Below are 21386 nucleotides of genomic sequence, written 5' to 3'. Positions count from 1 at the left end.
GTAAATCGTTTTCTGTTCCTACTTTTGACATTCTTAAAAAGTATTATCACATATTCCCCTCTTTGTATAAATGAACATATGTCCTTTTAATCCTTTTTAAAAAAAAAATTCATTGATGTATTTTGAATCCTTTTCAGATTGCCCATGTTGCCAATAAACAATACAGAGAAAAAAGTATTAAGAGGGAGAGAGATGAGAATGATCTTATCGCCTTTCTAATCCATGTATCTTAATAGCACATATTATCCTGAGATATAGTTGTGATGGCACTTCAGCATATAATTCTAAATTATTCTTCTTTATGGTTGTATAGCCAACATATAATCAGTCAAAACTTAGAACCCCAGACACTGCAATTTCTTTTTTTTTTTTTTAAAGATTTTATTTATTTATTTGACAGAGAGAGAGACAGCGAGAGAGGGAACACAAGCAGGGGGAGTGGGAGAGAGAGAAGCAGGCTCCCCACAGAGTGGGGAGCCTGATGTGGGATTCGATCCCAGGACCCTGGGATCGTGACCTGAGCCGAAGGCAGTCGCCTAACCGACTGAGCCACCCAGGCGCCCCGACACTGCAATTTCTAATTAACAAATAATTTTAAAGCTTTCTTTCCCTGGATAGTACTTTAAAGTAGGAAAACAGAACACACTAGAAAGGTATAGTGTATGGCCTACCCCTGTTGACTGTCTCGATATTATTCTAGTAGGAAAGATAGCTATTTTCTTCTCTCATAGCAAAATATTTCCTTTGAGAAACTTACAAGTCCCTCAACTTTGACAAAACTAGCCAGGATATTAACAGATGAGAAATCGACTAAAGCAAAAAGGGATAAATTCAGAGATGGGGCACGAGTGGTAGACTCAAAGCACCACCAAACTTAACAATAGCAGCGGGAGGACATCATTGGAGAAGGAGGTATGGAATCTAGGAAAGAACAGGTTCCTATTTTATATCTTTTTCTCTCAAATCTGGCATTCCTCCCTTTGTTTGCTTTAGGGCTGAGACCTCCTGAAGCATCTAACATATTGTAAGTATTTCTGTGTAAACATCTAGCAAGACGTTCTAGGATTCCCACATCTTAGCTCTGACCTACCTTTCTAGCCAAAACAGTCAGCTCACTACCAACATTCCCTGTCCTGGCTCAGTATATCATGTACTATTCCCCAATACAACTCAGTCTTCTCATCTATAAAAATGGGTCTACCCTATGGGGCACCTACCTAATTTGATAAGAAGCAAGTGAGATTCTAGCAGCATGCCTGCCTCAGCAACTACGTTCAGAATTAAGCTTATTTTTACACAAAGAAAAATAACTTTTACTTCCACTGAATGAGTTGAACCTTGAAAAAATAGGAGAAAGACCTATTATTGTAGGTAGAGAAAAGAGGTCCAGATGAGAGCCTGACAGGCCAGCTGGATGAAGCCCAAAGAACAACCAAAACACAAATGGAGCATATTTCCTATGTGATGGGCTTATATTTGTGAATGGCTTGCTGTCTGGCTTGCTGTAGAGTAACTTTATAAAGTATAATATTATGCTAATTGCTATAATTAAGAAGTGTTACATTCAATTATGAAAAATATTGTAGGGAATTAGGAGAATTAGGGATAGATTTGCCTAGAGAGCCATAAAAAATTCCAAAGAGAGTAAGAGCACTTGATATGTTGGAAAGAGCCATGCAGTCCAATCAATGCCTGGTTTTTCAGGTGAGAAACTCAGCACCAAGAAAGTTGAAAATTACTTGCAATCACATAGCTAAAATTAGAATTTTATTCCCCAAATAATACTCTTTTCATCATGTCTCATGGCTATACACTAATCTGTTTTTAATATTTATTTAATGCTTAAAACTTTTATTTAATAGTTTCTTTTGCACTCTGCCAGAGTCAATACCCAATCTATCCTCTGCAAAACTTTTGGTATCTGCATTGTAGATAAATTCAATACAAGACAAATTTATCAAGGTTAAAATCATTTGAAAGTATTTATTTTGATTTCCATTATCCATTTATTATTTGCAAGTAAAGAAAGTACTTATTTTGAGTAAAATGTCAGCTTTTTTCCATGACCAAGTTATTTTGGATTTAACCCAAGTAAGAGCTAGAGTAGGTTAATATAAGGATTTTCTTAAAATTTTTCTGCATTTGTCATCCCAATGAAAAGATGCTCAATATCTAGGAGAGAGGAAGAGTCCATTATATACCACACTTAATAAATTCAAGTTTCAAACTTATGGTACCATTAAAATTGAAATTCTGGTCCATCAAGTGTTGACAGAAATCAATAAAAAAGAAAATGCAACCAAACTTACCAACATTTGAATAGGTTCTTTTTTAGGTGACTAAACCTAAGCTGAAAAAAGTAGAATCTAAACTATTATTTAAACTTGGATAGAAAACTCAGCATGGCTCAGTGAACCATTTTTTCCCTTCTTTATCCAATTTTAAAATTACATTTGCCTTTCAAAACCAAGTATAATTAGTATTCTCCATGAAAAAATAAAAAGAACTAGTTTTTAGTTGTGACATATAATATACTAGACCCTTACCCAGATATTCTTATTTAATCCTATGAACAACATGTATGGAAAAATCTGGGATAAACAATGTTGAGGGTCTTACACAAGTTAGTAAGTAGTGGAGCTGGAATTCAAACCTAGGGTTTGTGCCACATTTGAAATTAAGGATTTTAATGATGTATTCCTAATACTTCTATCTTCAATGTGGAATATCATAGTCAATAATTTGCTTAAAGTGGTATTCAGAAAAGGGTGATGGCTATGTCTTATTATATCTATCCCACAAACACTACAGCATGTGTTCTGTATAGTGACAAGTACCCAATTGTATGTGTGTGTGTAACTGAGAGTTTTAATGAGTCCCTGAGGAAAGGGTTTATTGCAAAGGGTATTAGAAATCTGTATCCTTCATGCCAAGGAAGGAAGATGAGATAAACAGTTGGCTATCAACACAATGCTTATCCCTTCTAATTTTGTCTGAGAGGATCTTAACATTTTCCTCAGCTTGACTAAACTTTAGACAGGCTTCTTCTTGATTCTAGGCTCTTGACTCTATTTTCTTAGAGCATTTCCTTGAGAAAACTTGTCATTCTAAACTATTCCTCTGCCCACTTGAGATTTAAGTTTTTTGAAAAGCCTCTTGCCAGTTTTATAACCCAGGCATATCTTTCTCAAGGACCTGGGGACCATCCTTTTGAAATGTAATCATCAGGGAAGATTCTGCCACCATCTCCCAGTCTCTATGAGGGAGAAGGAGCCTAACTTCAGTGTGTGTCTTGCTCAATGTTTGTAAAACTACCTCCTGTCAAAGACGCTAGAAGTCTACTTTTCCTTGGGTGAAGCCAGTTAGAAAACACAGATGGCCTGTGTTCTCCCCGGGCGCACTGCATTTCTCTCGCCATTCGTTCCAGTGGAATGAATTCTGACTGAGTTCTGGTCTCTTTCCTCTCTTGAATGAAGTCCTCCTTGCCTGGTGCAATTTTTGCTTTGATAGTTTCTTCCCTGCATCACAGGAGTAAACAGGAAACTTCATTTCCCAGAATCTCTTGCTAGTAGAGTTCTGATTAGATGTCACCAGTGAAAGAAAGTCACACAAGATTTGCAATGCAAGGAAACCACAAGCCATGAGTCCTTTTCAGCTATAGCAGGCAGATGCATGGGCTTTGTTGGACTTCTGTGCATCTGTGAGTTACCTATCTTAATGCAGATGTGTACTGTGACCACTGTTGGCAAAGTCTTGACCTGGGGCAGTAGCAACTTTCTGATTCTCTGTGGGTGATCAGTCACCCTAGCAGTAGCTTTTCCTGACCAGTTCTGCAACCCTTATAATGATTTTGTAAGTACCTAAATCCCTGTGTTAAATCTCCTCTTTCTTGAGAAAAGTAGAGTGTTTTCTATTTTCCTAACCAAACCCTGACTATAGCAGAAACAAGAGAAGTAACTGACTGATGTTTTTTTTCTCATTAAATCCCACTTAAAGAATCTCATCACTATGCTAGTAAAAATAGAGAGAAGCTTTGAGTTTGGAAAAAGAAATACCTAGCAAGATTCTCTGTTACTTTCTAGGCATTTACACTAAGGCAGATTCCCCTCATGTATCTGGAGACAGCCACACTTGGCAGAACTACGTAGACCATGCTCCATTCATGATGACTCCATAACAGGACCCAAACCAAAAGCTGTACCTTGTGGACCTTCTTTGTCAATCACTTTTAACAAGTCTCAGCCTTTTCCACTAAGTTTTGCCACATATATTTAATTTTAACTAGTGTTACTTCTCTGCAGTCTGCATTGTGAAACTGTCCTGTTCTGTATCCTTATTTGTTAATTTTTCTCTTTGCAACCCCAAATTCCATCTTCTCTAATGGTAATCCCCAGCTAACATGATAAGATACATGTTGAGAGGGGCAAATAATAAGCTATAAACTGCCAGTTGCAGAGTTCAAGAAGTTCATGTCTCATGTTCACAATTCAAATTATAAAAATCCTTGTCATATTATTTTTCAAATCACCTCAATTTATCCTAAAACTAGTAGTCTCAAAGAGAGCCCTTTTTCCTCCCAAATATTGAAATAGGTCAGCTTTAATGTATAGAAAGTGACCTATACAGTTCTTTAAAGTATATAATTTTTCCTTTTTTAATATGAAAAGATATTATTGTCTGAAGAGAAAATATCCATATTTTAAGCATTACTTTAAAGATAATCACATACTTTAAATATATATTATTATAGTGGTCATTATTATTAAGGGACTGATAATTAATTTCCTATTTACTATTAGAAGGGGTTACTATGACTAATTTTATTTTATCTTTTTAAAAGATATATCTATTTATTTTGAGATACAGAGACAGAGAGCATGAGTGGAAAGGGCACAGGGAGAAGAAGACAGAATCCCAAGCAGACTCCGTACTGAGTGTGGAGCCCAGTGTGGGGCTCGATCTCACGGCCCCAAGATCATGACCTGAGCTGAAATCAAGGGTCACTCGCTTAACTGACTGCACCACCCAGGCACTCCACCATGAGTCATTTTAAAACTCCTCAGAAACTTTTCTTAATTGATTTTATTTATTTATTTGAGAGAGAGATGGAGATAGTAAGAGAGAGCATGAGCGGGGAGGAGGGGGAGAAGCAGGCTCCCTGCTCAGCAGGGAGACTGATGCAGGGCTGGGTCCCAGGACCCTGGTACCATGACCTGAGCTGAAGGCATACGCTTAACCAACTAAGCCACCCAGGTGCCCTACTCCTCCAAACTTTTATAGTATATTTTGCTTCCTCACTTATGAAAACCTAATTCAGTAGGTCATTTTTTCTCTTTTAAGTAATTTATTTAAATTCTGATTTAGTATTGTGAGGTTTTATTCTCTTTTTTCCTTCATCTTCTTGAAAATGACAACAAAAAAGAGGACTGAGATTAGAAAGACTAGACATCTAATCTGCTCTACATATTTCAAAGGAAGAAGTCACTTTGCTGCAAAGTGGATCTGATGAAGAGCTCTTGCGTAAAGCTAAATAAGCTCTGTGACAATGGCAGTAACAGAAGAGTGGACAGAGGAAGGGAATGAATGGTTTTGTGAACCTAGAAAGGTAGAAATACTGGAGTCATAGAGGTGATCATCTAAAACTACCTGGACATCACATAAATTGTTATAAGAAAATGACAATTAAAAAATATTATTTCCCTTAAACCTTAGTATGTTTTTCATTCCAATCATAGGAACATATAACTTAAATAAATGCATAATATTACTGAATATCCATTTTTATACCAAGGTACCTAGGTACTAGAGTTCATTTACTTGTATAACTTAACATAAAAAAAAAATCACCTAAGGTGTAATAAAGTTAGTAAATATGCCTGATTTAAAATATATTTGTTAACTAAATATATTACGTTTTCACAACTTCTTTATTTATAGGATTATTTAGAAGAGCAACAATAACAACAACAAAAGTTGTTTAAAATGTCTGAAAATGTCCACTAGCATTAGAACTACATTTTTGAATTGGCATCTTTATCCAGAATGTAAGAACGGAACAAAAATGTCTTTTATTTTTTGCATGTCTATCATATGGATGCAGATTAACATTTTAAATTATCAGGGTCTGCATACTCCCAGGAAATACACATTGTGATTAATTTCAGAATTCCAAATAAAATAATGTGAAGGAAAGTACATTGGTTTAAAAAAATGTAAGAACTAATTTTCTAGTTAAAAGGGAGCAAAAGCTGAAGATTTTTTCTAAGAAAGCTCATACTGAGATTAAGTAACATTTTAGGGAATGGGGAGGTCTTTGCTTCTTAGACTAGTTTCTCTTGCTCTTAGACTAGCTTCTAGACTAGACTGATAACCTTCCAAAGGAAAAAAAAAAATCTTGCCTATCCATAATATGACAGATTACCAGTAAGCAGATAAAGATGATTTTTAATTAAAACAGCATATTAATATATGATGGAATATTACTCAGCCATCAAAAAGAATGAAATCTTGCCATTTGCAACAATGTGGATTGAACTATAGTATATTATACTAGGCGAAATAAGTCAGTCAGAGAAAGACAAATACCACATGATTTCACTCATATGTGGAAGTTAAACAATACAGATGAACATAGGAGAAGGGAAGGAAAAATAAAATAAAAACAGAGAGGAAGACAGACCATAGAGACTCTTAACTATAGAGAGCAAATGGAGAGTTGCTGGAGGGAATTTGGGTAGGGGGATAGGCTATATGGGTCATGGGCATTAAGGAGAGCCCTTGTTACCATGAGCACTGGGTGTTGTATGCAAGTGATGAATCACTAAATTCTACTCCTGAAACCAATACCACAATATATGTTAACTAACTTGAATTTAAATAAAAACTTGGAAGGAAAAAATAAAATAAATTAGCATATTATGAGAACTTAAAGAAAATGAACTTATATTGTGAAAAATGCTCTTTTTAAATAAAAAAATATAATTTTATTTTTCTGTGTGTGTCTATGTGTACACTGTCAAAGTAATTAAAAGGAGGCTATTAGACTGAGGTATCTCTAATGCCCTGGCAGTCTGTATAAGCAAACAAAAATCTTAGCCTTAAGGTTACAAAATCAAACTGCTAAGGGCAACCAATCGTAAACAGCTAACTAGGCTTTTGGCTGCGGTCAATCAAATGATTTCCTTTCTTTGTTTTCGCACTTTCTCTCCAGTCTTTCCCTTTGCTCCTGACAGTGGAGTTGTTCTCCACTCTCCGTCTGCCACTGCCCAATTCTGTTTGATTTCTGCTCAAATAAACTCTTAAAAATTTTAATATGTTCCAGTTTAATCTTTAAACTGGTAAATTTGCATGGAGTGATTAAGAGTAAAGACTTTGGGTCAGACTACCTTGTAAATCCTCAGTCTTATGCTTTCCTCCATTTATCTAAATGTATGATCTTAGGTAAGTCAGTATCATCTGTCTCAATTTCTCTATCTTTCTCTGTCAAAAAAAAAAAAAAGCAATTCACACCATTGAATTAGATTTTCTCTTCATTCATTTATTTTAAGAATACAAAAACAAAAACAAAACACAAAAATACACCAGGACCAGCTTTACTCTAGTTAACATTTAATACTGAATAAGGCAAAATTCAGGACTTTGCTTGGTTATGGAATCTGGCATTATTAACATTAACACAAAAAATATAGTTTTTTATTCCAATCTTACCCACCCTAGACTGGTCCAATACTTGGGGGAAAGCAAGTTCTTTATTTGAGTTCAAGTTGCAGCTGTATTTTCTTTCATGCATACCATAAAAACTGGAGAAACCATAATAGGGCCGGGCACTATACTCTCACTCTCACTCTCACCACCATGAGAAAGAAAAATAAAAGTAAAATGTACAGATAGTCTGAATCATTTCTCTATAAAGCCAGACCTATATGCCTCAAATCTCCAAGGAAAAGTGCTCTTCTTGGGCATTCAAATCACTCAAAATCCTGCTGACTCTAACCTTGTATTTTCAGTGACAATAAAATATGGGCACACAACACATAAGCAGTGTGCATCTCCAAGCGGACCATGCAGCCTCGTCCCTGCCTGGATTATTGCCCAGTAGATGGCACCGTGGAGACAGGGGCCATGTCAACCTTGGCTCCATACTTTTTGTATCCTCCATTTTATGTATCTGCGAAAACCACCTCTATATATTTTGCAATTAAGGCTGCTCATGATGAAAACTCAGAAGCATGCCAAACACATAGAGATGCTAAATGGAGTGGAGAGCATTGGCAATAACTTGGTACAGGTTGTGAGGAGAAAAATTTGACTCCATAGATCCAGTTAAATGTAATGTAACAGATGCCCCTCTGTAAATATAGTAACTTCTCATTCAGCCATCTGTGCTCTAACTTGCTTAGTCCAAACATGCATTTACAAAGGGTTTCACTCCATTTACAAGAGTTTGCATGTAGGCTTTCTTTGGATTCCAGCTGTTTTTCATTCAATAAGCATGCAGCTTGTGAAGAAGGACAATCAAAGGTCACATTTACTTGGTTTAAAATCTCATGCCTAAATAAGATCATATAGAGGCTTTTTGCTCCCCAATCCTATTTTTGTTAATCTGTTCTTTTTGTTTTTTTGGGTTTTTTTCTTTTCTTTTTTTACTTTGAGGTAATTGTTGATTCACATGTAGTTGTAAGAAATAGGACAGAAATACTACATACCCTTTATCTAGTTTCCCCTAATCACAAATCTTGCAAAACTACCATAATCCCCTTTTCACACCTGTAATAAAAACCTCTTGTTAATAGATTATAGGATTTGACTCACCTTCCAAATCAGTTAATATAGAGCAGGAATCACATTCTATTCACCTCTTGTATAATCACTAACAAGACACAGTCACCACTGTGACTCAGTTGTTGGAATAACTGCTCTTTACAACCTGAAGGGCCACATCACAAAGTCGCAAGGGGCCAGGTAGAAGTCAGATTTCTGTTTCTTCACAAGGTAAGGTCATGCATCTCTCCAAAACCGAAGACTAAAATACTGTTGGAATCAGCTCAACCTAACATTTCAATTTCTGATATAAAACTGGGGTCCATTTTGATTCTTTTTGTCAATGAGAACTTGTTTTAAATTATTCCAAAATAAGTAACCCATATATTTGTATTTCTAGTCTTTAGAACATAGACTTATAATAATACTAATTGTTGGATGTTTACAATCAATATATAAAAGTCTAACTATTTCATTTGATTTTAATAAATCTTCTCTAACCTTCAAATTTCAAGGGATCAAATAATATTTGGATATATATATATATGAGTACATAAATGTGTATAAAATATATATACTTATATATAAAAGAATTATGACACCAGCTAACACTATTTATTTCCAGTATGTATCATAGAATGCTACTCAGGAAATTCAGCACAGAACTAACATTCATTTTAGCAAATAAACTAGCTTTCCTGGCTTTTCTTGCTTTTCTCATTAACTATGAACATTTTGATTTTTTTTCCCACTTTGCCACCATGAGAAAGAAAAATAAAAGTAAAATGTACATTAGTCAACTTTTGCTTTTTAACAACTCAGAGAATTAAAGTAGACTAAGATTAAGATGTATGATCCTTAGAGGTTTATTGTAATAGGTCTATAAGCCATAGAAGTGAGTACTTAAGCCTCGGTATTAGTCAATGAAATTGAAATGATTGGCTAATAATGAGAACACTTGGATCACTGGAAGATTTTATTAGCCACTGCATTAGTTTTCTATGGCTAAATTGCTGCAAACTTGGTGGCTTAAAATGATGTGATTTTATTTTCTTATAGTTATATAGTTCAGTAGCAGAAATAAGTCTCATGGAAGCTGGTAGGGCAATGTTCCTTTCTGAAGGCTCTAGGGGAGTATCTGTTTCTTTGCCTTTTCCAGGGCAGGGAAGGCTGCCCACCTTCCCTGCTCATGGCTCTCTTCCTCCATCTTTAAAGCCAACAGCTATGCATTGTGTTCTCACATTCTATCACTCTGACTTCCTCTTCTGTAATCAAATCTTCCTCTGCTTCTTCCACTTCTAAGAATGCTTGTGATTATAACCCATGTAATGTCTCCATCTTGAGCTCCTTCTTATCTGCAAAGTCTCTTCTGCCATATAAGGTGATATGTTCATGGGTTTTAGGAATTAGGAGGTGGACTTCTTTGGAGCACCATTATTTTGACTAATATAGTCCCTGAATTGTATGCTTTTACTCACTGATCAAACATTAACTGAGTGCCTATTATAAGCAGAGAGATTTGGGCAATTCTAATAAATCTACGCTATAGTATTTGTGCAAAAGTAACTTCCAGTTTATTTAGGGAGAAAGGGACTTCCATGAAGAGAAAGAGAAATGATCTAACAAATGTTTTCACCTTCAGACCTGGAGCTATCCTTGACACCTTTTTTTTTTTTTCCGTCCCCAGCCCCATCCATTCAATAACAAATCTTATTGATTTTACCTACTAAATGTCCTCAATCTTATGTTGTTATGACCCTGACCTTGCAGTCTTAACTACAAAGCTGTTAAAGGTAAGAGTACCGTCTCTCTTCCTTACAGATTGAACACAGTGAGTTAAAAGACTGATCACTGATTAAGAAAGAGAGCTACAAATAGCTTCCAGGCTAGGACAGCCAGAATAGAAATGAGAAGAAAGGCATCACTTCTGCCCATAGGTTATATCACATTATATGGTGTATTTATCAGAAACTACTGGTTTTGTTTGTTGTGTGGTGTTTTTTGTTTGTTTGTTTCTGACATAAATAAATAAATAATTAAATAAATGAATTATCTTCTGGAAAACAATGTCAGATACGAACACCATAATGATTCAAAAATAAATGTGTTTTATCTTAGCTTAAGAAATGTGCTGCGAAGACAAGCCAAGTTCTGGCGGTTCTGTAACTCTTTCATTCTGTCCTGGAATGATTTATCCTAGGCAAAGAAAACTGATATTTGGTGTTTCTAATTTTATTAGCTGGGAACGAGCCACAGCAAACTAAAGTGAAATGCAAATCCAAATGCTAAGAGGTATGAGTCTCTTAACAAGGTGTTATAGGCTGCATTGCAGTGCCCCCCCCAGCCCCCCAAAAATCTGTTAAAGTCCCAACCTTCAGTATCTCAGATGTGACTGTATTTGGATATAGGGCCTTTAAAGAGATAATTAAATAAAAATGGGGTCCTTAGAGTGGGCCAGAGTCTAGTATGATGAGTGTCCTTAATAAAGAAGAGATTCTGACATGGAGGGAAGATCATGTGAAGACACAGGGAGGAGATAGCCATCTACAATCCAAGGAGAGAAGCCTCAGAATGAACAGCCCTGTGGACACTTCGATCTCAGAGTTCCAGTGCCTAGAATTGTGAGACAATATATTTCTATTGGTTAACCCAGTCTGTAGTATTTTCTTACATAACCCTAGCAAAGTAAGATAGCAAATAACCTTGAAAACTACTATCGAGTGGGACACAGTTAAAAGGCCATTGTTAAATGGCTAAAAAATTGAGTAAAATAAAAGATGACAAAGCTCAACCTGGTTCATTGTACAACACATACAAAGAGCTATTCATAAGCTGACCCATCTTCTCTTAATCATCCAGCACCTTATAAAAGTGGAAGTTATCTTCAATAGATGGTAAATTGTCTTAATAGGAATAAAAGATGCAAAATATAAGAAAAAATGACATAATCCAACAGTTGTAATGATAAATTAAAAGCTAAACAATTGGGAAAAGACGACATGAGCATCAATATATTCTGTTTAAAGGAAAAAAAGAAATGACTTTGGAAATGTATCATGACTGGAGTAGAGCAAATTAGGTAATTCACAACTGAGTGGCATCCAAAAATCTTTAAAATTACTTGACTATATTACATTACTAAAATCCGACATTAATGCAAAAACTTTCATTTTTAAAAAGGCGTGGTACTAAAGAAACTTTTATTTGAACACTAGATTCATGGGAAAGAAAATGTATACATAGATGTATCTAAAAAGAGAAAAATAAAATATGGGAACTGACATATTTATTATAAGATTATTTCTAATTGTGGAAAATTATAAAACAACCTAAATGTTAAATATGAGAGAATAACTAAATATATGATGATATATCCAGTAGATGAAATATTAGGTAGCTAAGGGAAGTAGGAAAATGCTAAGTATCAAATTATACCTATTTATTTGAGAAGGTAAAGAATTCACTTGAGAAAGAAAAAATAGGGAAAACATGATATTTTTGATGTGTAATCAGTAGCAATTTAAAGAAAATATTGCTGCTATGTTCTTATAGTAAATAGTTTAATTTCTTTGATTGTGGTATATAAAGATTAAAATACACCAATAAAAATAATGAAAATCCATTTTATAAAGTGCTTACATTTACTACTACTGATTTAAATATCAATTTGCCCCTGAGAAATGTCTAACAAATCTCCACGTCCTTGTTGTCACGTATACCTGGCAAATAAAGTGCTCACCAGCATTTTGTGAGACAAGAACGTGAACTCTGGCTCCGAACTACCTGAATTTGATTGAGTTCTACCAATTACTGGCTTTGTAACTGTTAATCTCCCTATGCCTTGGGTTCTTCTTCTATAAATGGTTATAATAACAATGCCTTTCTCACAGGTTGTTATTAAAACTAAATGTAGATGTATTTGAAGTATAGAGAACAATCTGGAGTGTAGTCTATACTGGATAATAGAATTAATGAAGGAATGAAAGATCTTTAACCTCTTTAAAGCACCTATTTTCTGCAAATGTTTCTACCAAATTCCCTACTTCTTGAAATTTCCTTACTTGTCTTTCTTCTTCTTTTATGGTGATGACATTTTAAAATTAAAATAATCCTCATCATGCTCAGGGCTCCACAGATTTGAGAGAATGCTTGTAAGACAGACACTAGATTATTTTATTTTTAAATATTTATTTATTTAAGAGTGAAAAAGAGAGAGAGAGAGCATGCACAAGCAGGGGGAGGGAGACAAGGAAGACAAGCAGAATCCCCACTGAATGGGGAGTCTGACATGGGACTCGATCCCAGGACCCTGAGATCATGGCCTGAGCAGAAACGAAGAGTCAGATGCTTAACCGACTGAGCCACCCAGGCACCCCAGACATTAGGTTATTTTAATGGCAGAGAAAAGAAAGCAAATTGTCCAACTGGATATTCCACAAGTGAAGCCTGAATGCAAAGCCTGGGTGCTAGTAGGTATTGAAGAAAGGCCAGAGGCAGAAACCCCCAAATGGAATCGGTGGATAGACTGAAATGGGAGGTTAGAGAAGAAAAAGAAGGCCATAAAACCAGAGTGGCCTAGTTTTTACAATTTTGCCTGGAAAAATGCCCTTGGAATTTGCTTCAAACTGAAAAATACTGGAATTTCCTTGAAGCTTATCTGCTCTCTGCAAAGGTGTTGTTAAAATTAGAATAACCTGAATTTAAACTAATTTGCCACAAAATCTTCCATTAATTAACCTTTCCTTGTGTGTTCTCAAACTGTATGTTGAAATCGTTGAGTCATTGATATATTCAGAACCGCAAGGATGAATAAAAACCTCCTACTCATCAGAAATGAAAATCATCTGAATGTGAACCTTAATTTAAGCCCATGAACATTTATTGAGTGTGTCCTACTGGTGCAGCAATGAACTCAGTTTTCTGAGAGGTACAGAGCCGCCGAGGGCCCAGGTGCTGCTCTGACCTGATGAATTCAACTGATGTGGTTTGTTCAGTTATAGGAATTCAGATTAATACCTAACACTTTCCGTATCCAAAAGTTTAAGTGTCTTTGAATAAAAGGAACTTCTACAGAAGCTCAGAGAAGGGTTTTTTTTTTTTAATATTTTTATTTATTTGAGAGAGAGAATGAGAGAGAGAGAGAGAGAGAGAGCATGAGAGGGGGGAGGGTCAGAGGGAGAAGCAGGCTCCCCGCCGAGCAGGGAGCCCGATGCAGGACTCGATCCAGGGACTCGATCCAGGGACTCCAGGATCATGACCTGAGCCGAAAGCAGTCGCTTAACCAACTGAGCCACCCAGGCATCCCTCAGAGAAGGGTTTTAATCATCCATTTCATAACTGTACTGTTTGTACCAGGTGGAAGTCAGGCCTTGTGCTCAACGATGAGGCTACAGGACAGAGACTACCAGAGTCTGTCCTCAAAGACTTCCAAGACTAGTGAGAAAGACGGATAAATAAACAGTTGAAGAAAGTTGTGGTGATGAGTTGCTCTGTTATGAACGCTTATGGGAGAATGAGCTTGTAGCCCAGGAGGGAAGACTTCAAAAAGGTAGATGACAGAGCAATTCATTGTTGTTGCTATTATTTTAAGCAAAATGTTACCTGTTAGATTAGTCAAGAGTAAAAAACAAAGTTTTTTTAAAAAGATTTATTTATTTATTTATTTGAGAGAAAGAGAGAGTACATGAGTGGGGAGGGAGAAGGGGCAGAGGAATAGGGAGAGTACCAAGCAGACTCCTTGCACACTCCAGCACAGAGCTGAGACAGGGCTTGAACTCACCACCCTGAGATCATGACCTGAGCTGAAGCCAAGAGTCAGGCATTTAACTGACTGCACCACCCAGGCGCCCCTAGAGTAAAGAAGAAAGTCTTAATTTTACCTTCACTTATTCCTTCTTTGGTGCTCTTCTTTTCTTTAGATAAATCCAAGTGTCTGACTGGTATCATGTTCCTCCCTGAAGAACTTTTTTATTTTTTTAATGTTTCAAGTTTTTATTTAAATTCCAGTTAGCACATAGCATAATATTAGTTTCAGGAGTAGAATTTAGCGATTCATCACTTCCTGAGAACTTTTAAAAATATTTCTTGCAAGTCAGGTCTATTGGCCAAAACAGTCCTTAAATTTTTGTTTGCTTGAGAAACACTTTATTTCTCCTTTGCTTTTGAAGGATAATTTCGTAGCATCCAGCGTTAATTCTAAACCCTGAATATCATCCAAAAAGGTCCATTTCAAGTCCCGTCAACTACATCAGCTAAATGAAATATGGGTGAAATCTTAGGTATGATTAATCCTGGGACACAATTCCTCTGTATCTGTGGGCCTGTGAACTATAAAACGAGTTACTTGCTTCCAAAATACAATAAATTATGAAGTCAAGTGTGGTTTTGCTTTGTTTTAAGACGGGAGAAACTGGGCGCCTGGGTGGCTCAGTTGGTTAAGCGACTGCCTTCGGCTCAGGTCATGATCCTGGAGTCCCTGGATCGAGTCCCGCATCGGGCTCCCTGCTTGGCAGGGAGTCTGCTTCTCCCTCTGACCCTCCCGACCCTCCCCCCTCTCATGTGCTCTTTCAGTCTCTCTCTCTCAAATAAATAAATAAAATCTTTAAAAAAAAAAAAGACGGGAGAAACCAGAGGATATTTGTATTTTGATGAAAATGGTCCAATAGAAAGGGGTTAATAAATTTTGAAGGAAAGGAAGTGGTAGATTAACAAAAGAATGAATTCCTGGGGGTGCCTCAGTGGCTCAGTTGATTAAGCATCTGACTCTTGATTTTGGCTCAGGTCATGATCTCAAGGTTGTGAGATCAAGCCCCACATCCGGCTCCACGCTCAGCAGAGAGTCCGCTGGAGGTTCTCTCTCTCTACCTCTCCCTCGGCACCTACCCCCTTTCTAAAATAAATAAATCAGTCTTTTTTTTTTTTTAAAGAGTGAATTCCTTAAAACTGGAGACCAGTGGTTTCCTGCAAAATATGGGGGGATTGCCTTTTGTTTGAATATGAAGCACTTCCTCCATTGTCTCAGGAAGCAAATTGAAGAGGATTGGCAAACTGGGTGGCTTAAAACACCAGAAATTTCATTCTCTCACATTCTAGAGGCCCCAACTTCAAATTCTAGATATTGGCAAGGCCATGCTCTCTCTGAAGGCCCTAGAAGAGGATACTTCATTGTTTTCTCCTAGTTTCTTGTGGTCACTAGCAATCCTTAATATTCTTTGACTTTTCTATGCATCACTCCAATCTCTCCATCTTCACATTGTTGTCTTCCTTGTTTATCTTCTTATGAGGATACTGGTCTTCCTTGTTTATCTTCTTATGAGGATACTGGTCTTATTGGATAAAAGTCCACTCTAATTGAGTATGACCTTATCTTAACTTGATTACACCTATAAGCCTATCATCAAATAAGATCACATTCACGGATGCTTAGGGTTGAGATTTCAACATAGCTTCTTCTGGGGACATGGTTACATCTATAATAATCAGTGGATAGATAAGGGATCTAGCATCTCTTTTCCCCTGATGTCCAGCCTAAGAGCCCAGAGACAAAAACAAAGAAGGCAAACATATATAAGACAAAGAATTTTTCCACAGCCTCTGTATTGGTATTTTTAAATTGCATTTCCTACACATTTAATTTGCCACTCAGATAATGAAAACTACCAGTGGGTATATGTTATCAACAATTTATACTTAACTCCTACACCTTGCCTTCTCTCCATTACCAAAACTATGCAACCAAACAGTCCCCACCTACAACTGATACTTCCTGTTTCAGAAGCAACCGGTTGACATACTAACCCAGACTTGTCTGAGTGCAAGTGTTCCATAATCTAATCCTTGCTAGAGGTACCCAAGAGTATGTAAGATAAGCATTCAATTATTTTTAGTTATTTAATTTCGTTTGGTGTCATGAGATTTGTAAGAATTAAGTCCCACTAGGGAGTTCTCCACATTTTGAAATTGTAAATTCAAAGTAGAATATCTACTGTTTAGCAAGATTTCACAAATATTTATGTACACAAACACACATATATAAACACTGGAATTAATACACAATATCTGTGATTATCTTCAATCAAAACAATTTCAGATTTATTCTTTTATCATGGGAAAAATATAAATAATAATCAGTCATTTGGCTTTTAGTTTGAAACTATGTTTCATTAATTCCCCTGACCAACAGGTGTACTATCTCCTTGTCAACAATAAATATTTAATTTACTACTTACTACTTTATCTTCCATTGATGAAAAATTTGCCTTCTTGATTTCTCACTGGTACTAATTTTTATCTCTAAATTTCTCTGTTTTAAAACATTTTGAGATATGTCAAATGCAGAGAAAATACAGAAATTACTTAACAGACAAGGAATGAAGAGATTTTGAATTTTTGTTCTGTTTGTTAATGATATTTCTAAATATATCTTCTTCCTTTCCTCACAGGTAACTAGTACCTTGAAGTACATGTTATCGCAGACATGTGTTTTTCCATTCTTACTCCATATGTATATATGCATAACATCATATTTCATCAAATAGGACACCATAAATATAGAATATACCATCATTTTATGTACTACCAAAAATAAAAATACTCTGAAATTGAATTTTGACTCATAATCTCAAAATTCAGAGATGTCAATGTGAAAAAAACGTATACCTTATCAGTATGAAAAATGGAATATATAATGGTTTGTGTATTTAATTTTTCACACTTCACATATTTCTTTTTTTAAAAAAATATTTTATTTATTTATTTGTCAGAGAGAGAGAGCACACAAGCAGAGGGATAGGCACGCAGAGGGAGAAGCAAGCTCCCCACTGAGCAAGGAGTCTAATGTGGGACTCAATCCCAGGACCCTGGGATCATGACCTGAGCTGAAGGCAGCCGCTTGACCGACTGAGCCACCCAGGCATCCCTATTATCATATATTTCTATCATACCAATTATTATCCTGTTATATGGCTTTTAATTTGCATTTTCTCTCAACTTACTCTCATGAAGTATATTTTTGTTTGCGTGTGTGATAAGAAAGCAGCTACTTTGAGTTGCTGCCTAGGTATTTTACAATATGACAACCCTTTTTATGTCCAGATTCTGGACATTTAGATAGGACTTGAGCTTAGGATTCTGACTCCAATCTCCTGCTTTGCTTTTTCCAGGATACCTTTTAAAGTAACCATTTAGAGTTGAGATCTTGAAAAGTTAGTGACCTCTGCCCAGCCACCTTATAAGTAGTAAGTGCTTGCTACCCTGCTCTCTATTGCCTTCTCCTTCCCGACCTGTAACAAAAAGACTACCCACCCCAACCCCCTTGCCTGTTTCTGGAATTTTTAAGTAATAAATCTTGTGACTTTGCTTCATTTATGAGAATGTATTGAAACTGCACCTTTAGTCAAAAGGATCCAGGGACTTTTCACTTCCCCAAAGTGGGAGCTTTGATGCTGAGGGAGCTACCTGCAGACAATGTGTGGGTGACTTGTTCAACAGGTAATAATCTGCATATTCTTAGTATACCAGCTACCGGCCCTCCAACACAGCATGGAGATCTAATTCATTTATTTCTATTCATTTTATGAAAAAAAAAATTTGTTAACTTTCTTACAAATAAATAGGCATTTCTTGCTTTTTTCTCTATTACAAGCAGTCCTCCATGTCCCACTGTGCCCATATTCAAAATGTTTTCTGGAGTAGAAACCTAAGAAAAATTGCAAATCCTGCATTGATCTTCCAGACCAAGTAGGGTCACATTCTGAGCTACTGAGGATTAGAACTTGAACATGGAAATTTTGGCAGTGGACACAGTTCAGTCCTTAACAATAGGTAAAACTGGGTTTACTTGTCTTAACTTCCAGTCATCGCCCCAGTCCCCCCCCAGACCCCGAGGGATAGGACCCAGATTGGTTGAGTTTGCAGACATCCACTGAGAGTTACAGTGGTATTTATACCATAGCTCTGCTACCCATCCTGGGATACCTGCCTCTGAGAAAAACCCCCAACCAGAGTACAAACTGAGATCAACAGGCAGGTGTCCAAAAAAGAGAAGAAAAAAAAAATTCACATTGTGATTTTTCTAGGTATGACACAATTGTTGACTGACATACTGCATTGCTCATTTGTATCTTTTTCGTTGACTTTTTAAATCAATCTTAACAATCTTAATAGAAGTTCAGATACATTGCAATGAAAAATAAAATGAAAGCAATTTGGGGGATTTGATTTTTAATTTCCAGTTATGTGGAGCTTTTTCTAATAACACTCTATTTTATGGTTCCAATTTTATTTTATTATAATATTTTTGTTATGCAATCTTATGATATTTACTATTTGCTACTTGTTGAGATTTACTTTGTGACCTAATATTTTTTTCAATTTTTATTAATTTTCATGGGTATCTAAGGATTCAATATAAATATAATTTATTCTTAAAAAGTAATTTTAGTTCTGCCACATTTAAAAATTTTCACCTTTAGTCATGGTGAAGCAATTTTAATAAAAGCAATAATAATAATATTGATATTTCTACTTTGGATCATCTTTTCCAATTATATCTACAAATAATATGGCTTCCTAAAAAAAGGCAACCACTTGGGATGTCTGGGTGGCTCAGTTCTTTAAGCATCCAACTCTTGGTTTCAGCTCAGGTCATGATCTCATGGGTCCTGAGATTAGGCTCTGTGCTCTGCGGGGAGTCTGCTTGATTCTCTCCCTCTGCCCCTCCCTGCCACTCATGCTTGCTCTCTCTCTTTAAAAATAAATAAATAAATCTTAAAAAAAAGGCAACCACTATTAATGTTTATTATCTTAACTGTAGTTTCAATATTTGTCAATGATTGAAGAAGAAAAAAGAAACCTTTTTATCTTTGAAATAAGCAATGATTTTATATTTGAGTTTATTTTTTATAATTAAAAGTTTTGAGGAACAAAGCAAATCCTTCCCACTGGCTCTATACAAAGAAGAAATCATGCCTCCTACAGGCCAATTTCTTATTTAGAACATTCCACAAAGTTTGCTCTAAGAATTTTTAATCACCAATTGGGGGATATTATTTATTGTTAAGCTAAAATAACCAGATATTACTTAAATATTTACTCAATATTTCCTTAGAGCAAAAAGGTTATAAAAATTGAGTGCTGAAAATGATTGAATTTGGAAATATTTCTTTTGGCAAAATTTAGTAGTTCCATGACTAACCGTGGGAGAAATGCCCTATTTTTCTTCCAGAAAGATTCTAAGCATGCTGACACACAAAGTAATTTTGAATAAATTCAAACTTGAAAACAAACTGGGTAAAAATTCCATGTTAAAGTGAAAACTGAATCCCAAATAACTACATTACACTCTTGCCTATACTTACAACCTTTTGCTGTTTTGCTATTTGGGAGGAACTTCCTCAAATTGATTTGCTTTTTAGAGGTAATGAACTGTTACATAAAATATTTTAAAGAATGGTAATTATGCTGATAATTTACTCGTTGCACATTTAAGAACTTAGTTTCTCTAGCTGTTTACTTTAGGGTCAATTTTCTCCTGTATATTGTTTCCTAGTTCTATATTCTGTGAACCATTATAATGCACAAAATGTAAAAAAATAAAAAAATAGTGATATTACAGTTTTTGTGAATTTTTAGTTGTATATAAAATCTGGGAAATGACTGCTAGAGGCTGACTGGTTTCCAAGAAAGCTTTAGATAAGGTAGGAATTGTTAAGTCAATTTCATTTTTTGCATCTACAATTGATTTTCTCTAAACACTATAAATACATAAGACATGCAGATTAATCACTTCAATCTTGATTATTTCCTATTACAAAAGAATATTTGCTATCTTTAACTCTAAAATTCAGTATGCACATTTCCAAGAATCTCCAGAAAAGCTAATCCCTACATAATCCAGTAAGTAACAGCAGCTGGCCAACATTAAGAGAATACTGAAAGCAACCATATCTGCTTAGCTCATACTACCCAGACCAAGACTTCCAGGCTTGTATCAGAAAATAAACACACACAAACAAAAACAAAACAACAAAGCCAAACATACTTTATAGTATTTGCTCTGGTTTAAGTTGTTAAATCCATTGGCGACTATGGAATTGGGAACTGTGCGTATAAGTAGCTATTCTGTAGGACTATCTGTTCACAGGTACAAATGTGCTGGTAATGGAAGGGTGTATTGCAATGAATGTAAGTACCTATCATTGGAGATTTAGCTCTTATAGTTTTTACACATTTAAAGTTCCACTGAAACCTATGCCTCAACTCTATGCCCTAAAAATATTCTTAACTTAAAAATATGAAAAAGAATAGTTAATACTGTATTTCACAGTATTAGCTCTCTTCCTCAGGACAGGATCCTTGCACTTGGTGAGTTTGGATAAGTCCATATAACAAAATCAATGATGGGTGGTTCATAACAGAATGATTTCGGCAATGAGCACCAAGGCGAAAGAATTGGGAACCTTGATTTGGAACATAATGCCAGCTTAAACAAATAACATTTCTAAGTATCAATTTCCTTAGGCTTAGGAAGGAGAGAGTGTTACTTCAAGGTGAATTTGGAACTGTGTTTGGAATGTGCATTGAGTGTCTCTCCTGCATGGCAGCAGGTTAGATAGAGGCTGATACCA

Source organism: Neomonachus schauinslandi, chromosome 11 (assembly GCF_002201575.2).
Source record: "Neomonachus schauinslandi chromosome 11, ASM220157v2, whole genome shotgun sequence".
NCBI lineage: Eukaryota > Metazoa > Chordata > Mammalia > Carnivora > Phocidae > Neomonachus > Neomonachus schauinslandi.
The sequence above is the reverse complement of the archived record's forward strand: the minus strand, read 5'-3'. Positions refer to the sequence as shown.